This window comes from Brassica oleracea, chromosome C4, assembly GCF_000695525.1.
Source record: "Brassica oleracea var. oleracea cultivar TO1000 chromosome C4, BOL, whole genome shotgun sequence".
Classification (NCBI taxonomy): domain Eukaryota; kingdom Viridiplantae; phylum Streptophyta; class Magnoliopsida; order Brassicales; family Brassicaceae; genus Brassica; species Brassica oleracea.
The window spans coordinates 18,105,505-18,114,923 of record NC_027751.1 but is presented as its reverse complement, the minus strand read 5'-3'; positions in this window follow the sequence as shown (position 1 = coordinate 18,114,923).

Below are 9,419 nucleotides of genomic sequence, written 5' to 3'. Positions count from 1 at the left end.
ACGCTTTTTCCCGCCTAAATCGCAAAATCTCGTTTTCTGGCCAAAATTGAAAAGTGCGTTTTTCCGCTAAAACAAAAAAAATTTTGTTTCCCCCCCCAAAACCGCAAAAAAGCTCGTTAATTTTGAAATAATTCTAATGTAAATATATTAGATTAAATAATTAAATATAATATAGTTAAAATTAATATCAAATATATGATTAAATCAACACAATGGTGTTTTGGTAATTTGTTTACTAAACTCTTTTAGATGGAAATGAAAATAAAGAAACAAACATAAGATTCATTTAGATGATTCATCTACATGAGCTATTTGGATGGACAAATAAACAGTCACAAAAATCTGAATGGATCATCTAAATAGATCATACAAATGAATCATCTAGATGAAGATGACAAATGGTGAAACAAACAGCCCTTGATTGGCTTTGGGTGATTGCGCCGAATAAAGACAGAAAACTGTACGAGCTAAGCTATTTAAAATCACATAATGAGTTTCCTTTGTTTTCCTGCAGTGCTCAGGAATAAGTGATAAACATTCTTCCTCTGTTAAAAGTATGGGTGGGCCAGAGCCCAGAAGTATAACAATTCGAGAATTCATCAATATGTTTCAGCTGAGTTTCAAAAAAGGTATGTTTTACATAACAATTATATATGTATGTACCTTTTCCTCGTGGAGAATATATGTGGTATCACTACAAGAAAACACAATTATAACGACAACGGTTTTTGTAGTTATTTCGTTGTAAAATATGGTTTAGGACAAATTAACTACAGAAACCATTTCGTCGTTAAACGTTTGTTGTAACGTATATTTCCTCGCTAATTCGTCATAAATTTACGAGGAAAGATTTCGTCGTAAAATGGGGTCAACAATTTCCTCGTAAAAGCCACGTAAACTATTTTCTTGTAAAAGACACGTAAACAGTTTCCTCATGAAAGCCACCATAAACGGTTTCGTCATAAAGTACACGTAAATCTTTTTCTCGTAAAGTACACGTAAATCATTTCCTCGTAAAGTACACGTAAAGGTTTTCCTCGTAAAGTACACGTAATTTTTTTCCTCGTAAAATTGACGCTCAATTTCGTCGTTATTATTATTATTTTTTTTTTGTCGGCATGAAAGACACGCAGATTCGTCGTATATTTTCTCTAACCTTCCACAACTTGACAGATTCAGCTGGGTTTGGCGGACTTCAATCCGAGCAACCACGTCGTTGTAGATTTCCTCTGACCTAGGATCTACCAATTGCCCAGCCTTGTTCTTGTGGGTCCTCTCGTAAAGATCCTTATGAGACGGGAGAACTCCTGTCTCTTTTGCCTGAAAAACATTTAAGAAGTTAGAATATATTAAAAAAAAAAAAATTAATTAAAATATTTACCATTTCTATACGGACACCGGCGTGGGGTTTTTGACCCGTAGTGTGAAGCATCGGTCTGTTCCCCTGCTCATCTTTCGTTAAACGGGAGGCGAAGCAACTGTTGGAGACTTTAATGGAAGATGGCAGGTTCCAATAACGGATGAGGCCATCCCACACAGCCGTGGTGAGCTCAGCGGGTTTTCCCTGCTCATAACCCTTGAAGATCCAATCATCCTTCTAGTTGGATACTGTGTCCAACAATCGAGCTTTTGCCTTCCCGATAAACGCTTTCTTCACCCTCTCGTTCACCCCTATGGACCAATGATATTTTTGCTGTAAGAAAAAAAATTAGATTAATAATTAGTTAAAAAATAATAAAAAATCGTAATAATAAAAAATAAAGTCTATATAATTAATTAATAGTAACTTACGGCGAACATTTTGAACTACGTCTTTCTGACGTGGTCCGGCGTCAATTTCCAGTTCGGATGAGCGTCGGGGAAGTAGCCTTTGATGACCTCGGTTACGTTCCGAGCGACAGAACCGTCAACTCCAAACCTAGAAAAAACAAAAAAAAGTATTTAAATTATTTATTTTTGTTATAAAATAATTACACAATAAAAATGTACCGTACCACAAAGTTCCGTCCGGTCGGTCGGGGTCTAAGACTGGTAAACCTCCTCTGCCTGGCTGAGCGAGAAGGTCCTCGACGGTGTACATAGCATAAGGAGCACTCGGCGGTACCAGCAAATCAGGATGAATCCCGGCCGCCATCGGAAGAGGTGCCTCCTCTGGATCATGATCATGATGCGCATGTGGCACATCAAACCGAGAAACCGGTGGCGGAACATACGGAGGAACCGGTGGTGCACCAAAAGGAGGCGACTGAGATGATGCGCATGTACGAGTACCAGGCTCACCAAACATCTGACTGTAATGCTGTGTACGCTTGCTGGTCTTACCATCTGAAAAAAAAATTAATTTTCATTATTAACCATATAAAATATATAAATTGATTACTAATTAACCTTTAAAAATCATCATCTTATATTATCAACAAATTCCATTAACCTATCTACAAATTCCATAAAGCTATCTACAAATTCCCTACATTAACCACCTAATCAACACTAATTACTCTAAACGAACCAACTAAGCTATAAATTAGAGAGGAAGTAGAGAGGAGTACCTTGCTAGGAGGAGGAGAGGGGATGACTACGAAATGAGAAGTGATTTGGTTCGGGTATATATAGAGACTTATATTTCGTCGTAAAATCCTCGTGAAATTACGAAGAATTAGCAAGACCCGCGTTTTCTTTTTTACGTTTCGTCGTAAAGCACACGTAAATTTACGAGGAATTAGCAAGGCCCGTGTTTTCCTTTACGAGGTCTTTACGAGGAAATAACAAGGCCTGTGTTTTCTTTTACGACGATTTTACGAGGAAGATATGTAAATCCCTATAAGCCAAAACCCCAAACCCCAAGGCCCGTGTTATTAAAATTTGTCGTAAAATCCTCGTCAATTAACGATTATGCGGATCAATAAGAAGGATGTCATCAGTTTGTTGTTTAGGTTCCTCGACTTCATTGATGTGTTCTTCTTGCAATGGTTGTTCTTCTCCACCAATTAATCGTCCACGAGGTGTAACTTTGATAATGGCAAACCAATTGATTCATGATTCTCTCATCCGAGGGTATGGAAGGAAGCTGACTTGGTTTGCTTTCGATGCTAATATGAAAGACTCGAATTTGTTGTACCTTCGTCCACCATTGACATCAACTACACCGAATTTGTTAAATCAAACACTTCGGTTGACGACAGGGTCGAACCAGTCACATTTGAAGAGGACACATTTCAGCTTCAATAACCCTGCGAATTCCACTTCAATAATCTCCTGCAAGATCCCGTAGAAATCTGTTTCGCCTTTCACAAATATTCCATAATTACTTGTCACCCGCTGTCTACAATACTCATATGTATGAAAAGTAAAGCCTCGTGTGAAATACATCGGTGATGTGGTGAACTTTGCAACTGGACCTTGAACTAATTCATGAAACCATGTGGGGTAATATGGATCGTTATAATCAACCTGCAAAAATAAAGAGGACGTTGAAATTAATTAATCATACTAACAGAGAATACAAATCATATATGCCAACTTTCAAAATTGGTTAATACATGAACCTTCAACCACTTAATAAAGTGTTGATCTTTCCTTCTGTCTACTTCACTCTTGGATATACCTGAGATTGTTTCTTCGACTTGAGAAATAGATAGGCTGTAAAATCATATTTTCTATTAATTAATCATTTGAAAATTATATAATTAATTTATACTATATGTGTTTAGAAGTTTCAATATATGTTACCTTTCAAAATAATGCATCAATGGATCCTTGCAATTGAGTAGAATATAAGTGTGTGCACTATGAGCGTCTTCATCACTCGACCACCAAACCTCTTTCAATTTCCCACCGAATCGCCCAATCTGGAAAAAGATGTTTGGAACCCTAGCAACTGCATATGTTGGCGCAACACCACCATCATCATATCTTCTTGGAGCTCTTTTCCGGGTACATACTTTTGGTGCAAAGTAGTACGATGTGAAGTGAGATGTTTCTTCCGTCAAACTTCCAGCAATTATAGAACCTTCAACTTTGACGAGGTTTTTTGCTTTTCCCTTCGAATATTTCATGGCCCGCTCATACTGATACATCCATCTGTAATGTACAAGTCCACGAAGCAATGCCTCATATGGAAGGTGGACAGCTAGATTCTCCATACGTCAAAAAACGCCGGAGGAAAGATCTTCTCCAAGCTGCACAATAAGATGAGAATGTTCTCATGAAGTTGTTCTACGACATCTTCTTTAAGAGTGTGTGTGCTTAGATCCCTAAAAAATGCTCCAATGCCTTGTATATTCCAATTAAACACATCATTATTAGTCATTTTGGTTATTTGTGCATATTATAGAGCAATAAGAAATTAATGCATATATTACCTGCAAGTGCTTCATGTACATTTGTTAGAAGTAGCTCCGCAAATGCAAAGGGAAGTAGTCGTTGCATAAAGACATGACAATCATGACTCTTCATCCCGGAGAACTTTTGACCCTTTTCAACACATCTAAAGAGATTTGAAACATACCCATCGGGAAACCTCACTTCTGATGCCACCCAGTTGAACAACACCGACTTTTGTTCGGAAGACAATATGAATGTCGGAACGGGAGCTTGTCCATTGCTTTTTATATGTAACTCGCTTCTTGAGCAAATATCAGGCAAGTCCAACCTCGATTTTTTTGCTGTCTTTTGTCTTCCCTGGGACATTCAATATTGTATTCACGATGTTCTCAAAAATATTATTCTCTATATGCATCACATCGAGGTTGTGGCGCAAAATAAGATCCTTCTAATATGGCAACTCCCAAAATATACTCTTCTTGTGCCAGTTGTGCTGAACTCCGTAAAAATCAGGCATATTACCGGGAACATGCCAATTACCACCACATCGAACTGTTTCTTGAGCTCCGTAGTAATCGATTTGTGCTTCAATTTCTTGTCCAGTTAAATATGGAGGAGGAGTGTCTCTCACAACCCTTTTGTGCCTAAACGGTTTCTTGTTTCTTCGGTACAGATGGCTAATGGAAAGAAATCGACAGTGACAATTGAACCAACTTGTCTTCTTACGCCTTTTATGCCTAAACGATGTCTTGTTTCTTTGGTACGAATGGTTGATGGAAATAAATCGACGGTGACAATCAAACCAACTTGTCTTCCTACCATTCTTCAGTTGAAACGCATCTGTCATTCCATTACAATATGGACAAGATAATCTCTCATGTGTTCTCCATCCAGACAACATCCCATTGGCAGGAAAGTCACTTATGGTCCACAAAAGCATCGCTTGCATCGTAAAATTCGTCTTTGTTGAGAAATCATACGTCCTCACCCCTGTTGACCACAAATCTTTCAACTCTTTTATCAGTGGTTATATAAAAACATACATAGACCTTTTTGGATGTTTCGGACCAGGTATTAATATGGTGAAGAATAGAAACTCCCGTTGCATGCACATCTCCGGTGGCAAGTTGTATGGCGTAAGAAAGACTGGCCACAATGAATATTGTCTCCCTGACATTCCAAATGGACTAAATCCATCTGTGCATAATCCAAGATACACATTTCGGTTATTGTTAGCGAATTCTGGATGTACTTTGTTAAAATGTTTCCAGGCTCTTGCATCTGATGGATGAGTCATCTCACCATCCGTCTGAGTATGCTCGGCATGCCATCTCATCTTTCCAGCAGTCTGCTCTGATTGATACAATCTTTTCAATCTGTCTGTAATTGGTAGGTACCACATCCTTTGGTACGGTACCCTATTACGCCCTCATCCTTGCGGTTTGTATCGTAGCTTTTTACAGAATCGACATTCTTCTAACTTCTTATCATCTCGCCAGTAGATCATGCAATTGTCGATTCAAACATCTATCATCTCCGAGGCAACCCAAGACTATAAACCAGTTTCTGAATCTCATAATAAGAATCAGCAGACACATTGTCTTCCGGCAAATATTCTTTAAACAAGTCTCCCATGCATCCATGCAACTTTCAAGTAGATTGTGATTAGTTTTAATATTCATCATTCTAGCACCCAATGACAATTTAGAGAGACCTTCTCTACAACCACTGTAAATTGGCTGATTCGCAGCATCTAACATTTCATAAAAAAATTTTGCATCTATGTTAGGTTCTTCAACTTCATCATGAGCTACAAATGCATCTGCTACCATATCATGAACCTTGTCATAATCTACCATCTGCTCCTCCTGATGGTAACTATGTTCATTAGGCAAATGATCAACCAGTTCATCCTGAAAATTGCTATTACTACTACTAGCTTCATTCCCATAATTATAATCTTCTCTATGTTGAAACCAGATATAGTAATGTAGCGTGAAACATCTATTTATTAAATGTTTCCATACATTTTCACGAGTTCCCAATTTTGAATTGTTGCATTCCCGACAAAGACAGAACATCTTACCGCTTTCCCGGGCGACCGGTGTAGAATCTGCTTAATGCATAAATGTCACTAGCCCTTCGAGATATTGTTTTGTCACTCTCCCGTTAGTATCTTTGTGCGTATACATCCACCTCCGCAACTCGAATATATTTCCACCACCTGACATTTTTTTTTCTTTCACGTTTTTAGTTTTTTTTTCTTTTTGGTGTGTTTCAAATGAAACACAAACGCCATATTTATAGAAAATTTTCAAAACTGGTAGGTCAAATTTACGAGGAAATATAGTTAGCTAGCCGAAACAAAAAACGTGTTTAAAACTAAAAAGTTGGTGCACTCGAGATTTCGACGCTAAATAGAAGTTAAATATTTCGTCGTAAAGTTTTTGTTACAGTTACGTCTACTTTACGACAAATCCTTGTTTCCTCGTAAGAACCACATTATGTTGTGTCGGTTTTATGACGAAATTTTATTGTCGTTAATTTACGACGATATTACGTTGATTTATTTTTTCCTAAAGTTCTCGTAAATAGGATGTAAATTTACGAGGACTTTTTTTTCCTCGTTATTTTTCTCGTTAAAGTTTCGTTTTCTTTTAGTGTATTAATTTTGTGTCGTTACTATCATTAGTGTTTGGGATCTTATTAGTTGAGAATCACAGCCTCTCATTAAACCTTTTTAATGCCACAGGTCAACAACTCTATTCACCGACAAAAGCGTACAAGGAGAGCATATAACATTATTTCTCCGTTTTAGCGAGGAAGCTTATGAGTCAACGCCCCTCTTTGCAGACATACAAGTTTCTGTTGAATTGTTGCATAAATGGTCCATCAAACTTGACATGGGTTTCTGTGGCCAGCTAATGGCAAAAAAAGGGTAAACATGTTTCTCCTCAAGTTGCCATATGCTGGTCTTAATGGCCAAAATGTGGGCAATCATGTGACCAAATTCTTATATCACATGCACAGCGAGGACAACAAGAGCAAGCGAGTATTTGTGGACGCGGTGATTGACTTTCTACACAAGTCAGGGCTAGCTAAAAGAAAAGGCAGGATCTGTTTGTGAAGTTTCAGCACAACAATGTTTATCCTGATGCGTTAAGGGAGAAAATGAGCAATTCTGGCTTATCAATCTCCACGCAGTGTCCCAAGGAACAGTAATATCCACACAGTCTTGGAGGCTTACTTGGCTTCGTAAGCGGATGTTATTCTCAGGTTCTGGCCCTGCACGATTGATATAGTAAACAATTAGGAAAGACGTAGTTGAGTTACTGCTACAGAAAAGGTGAGAAAAGTTGTTAAAGAAATGTTTCCCGAATATCTTCAACCAGTGTTGTTTGATTTCACAGAACGGTAAAGGAGAGAGGAAGGAGGAAAGTCACTGATCTTCAACCAGTGTGGTGAGTCTCTCAACAAGTGGTTGCTTCAGTCTAATGCTGAGGAGATGCATTTACTGTTAGTTTTGTTTGTTTCACATTTTAGACTTTATTTTTAATCTTATTTTTGACCGATTGAATAAAGCGTATAAGGAGATCATATTTAGTTTCAGAATTGAGGAGAATATATATATATATAATAGAAAACTTATGGATTTCTGGAACAACTATTCACTGGAAGCATTACTTAACACAAGACTGTCTTTCCCGTCCATGTTGCTCGATCTCATTTATGATGATCTAGCTCTCAAATTTGCTGAAGTATTTGTGCTACATGTCATATGTGATTGCACTTTGTCTTTGAGTTGTGTGCAGCAGGTTGGCTTTCCATGACTGCATTTCTGTATACTTCATCTTGATTGGCATACGTACTATTCATTTTGATCATATAGATTGTGATTACAATATGAGAAAAAAAAACTCCGTAATTTCCCTCACTGCGTAACTAAATATATGCTCTCATATTGCTTTTCCATAATGTTTTCACTCGGTTTACAATTGAGTCAACTTCATTTCCTTAAGAACACATGTAGCTTATAATTTCTACATAACGTGTTTCGTTTCTTCCATATCCACATGAATGCTTGATGTTAGTGTATATTCTCTTAATATCTATCACTAGGTAGAAACCCGCGCTTTTGCGCGGGGTAAAAGTTTCGAGAAATAATTTAGTTTACTCAATATTTTTGTGCATAATTTTAAGAATGCATTTTCAACATGTATAACATGTGCACTGGTTTGAGCCTTGTGCATTGTTTCTATATTGTTTTTATCTATCTAAGTGTCTTTATATCCAAATTAATGAAAACCTTTATTTCAGAAAACATTTATAATATGTGATGTTTAAGCATAAGTCTATAGTACCTTTTCAATCATAAAATTATTATATTTTTTTTACACACTTTTGGGCTACTAAAAGATATGGACCAAAACTTGACATTTAATAGTGTGAAGAGTTGATGAGTTTTTGATATGAAAAACAAATTATTAGCCATAACCAATTTAAAAAAAAAACAAAGTCGCCCAATCTTTCTCTTCTTTAGTCTACGCTAACGTTTAGCAGAGGTCCAATCCAAGATGAAATCTATGTAATCACTGATCTTGGGTGCTAGTCCAAGCTTTCACTTCTTCTTTTAGACAACCTGTCTTTCATACAGATTTCCAGTTACTACAAACGCTTATTCTATGATTCTGTAGGCCATAAAATCTGGTTTGTAATTTATGTTTTTTAGCTCTTCCAAAGTGCAGAAAGCATCCATTTCTCTTGAAGTTTACAAAGACCATGGAGAATCAACAGTGCGATAATGGATCCATTGATGTTAAAGTTAAGAATTTTTAACCTCACCCACAAGTCTCAGAAACGGATTTGCATCATAACTTCTACAGAAGCTTCCTATAAACACCCAAAGCTAAGAGTATTGAGATTTATACCTTTCTGGCGCATATTAACCAACAGTTTATGAGCATAATTATAACACCCATCAGACGTTACAGCAGCTAAGAAACGATTGCATACATCGGGATGAATTTCATGACCCGTCGAAAGAGCTTCTTCTAAAACCCATAACACGCTCTGAACATTTCAACCCAACAGAAACA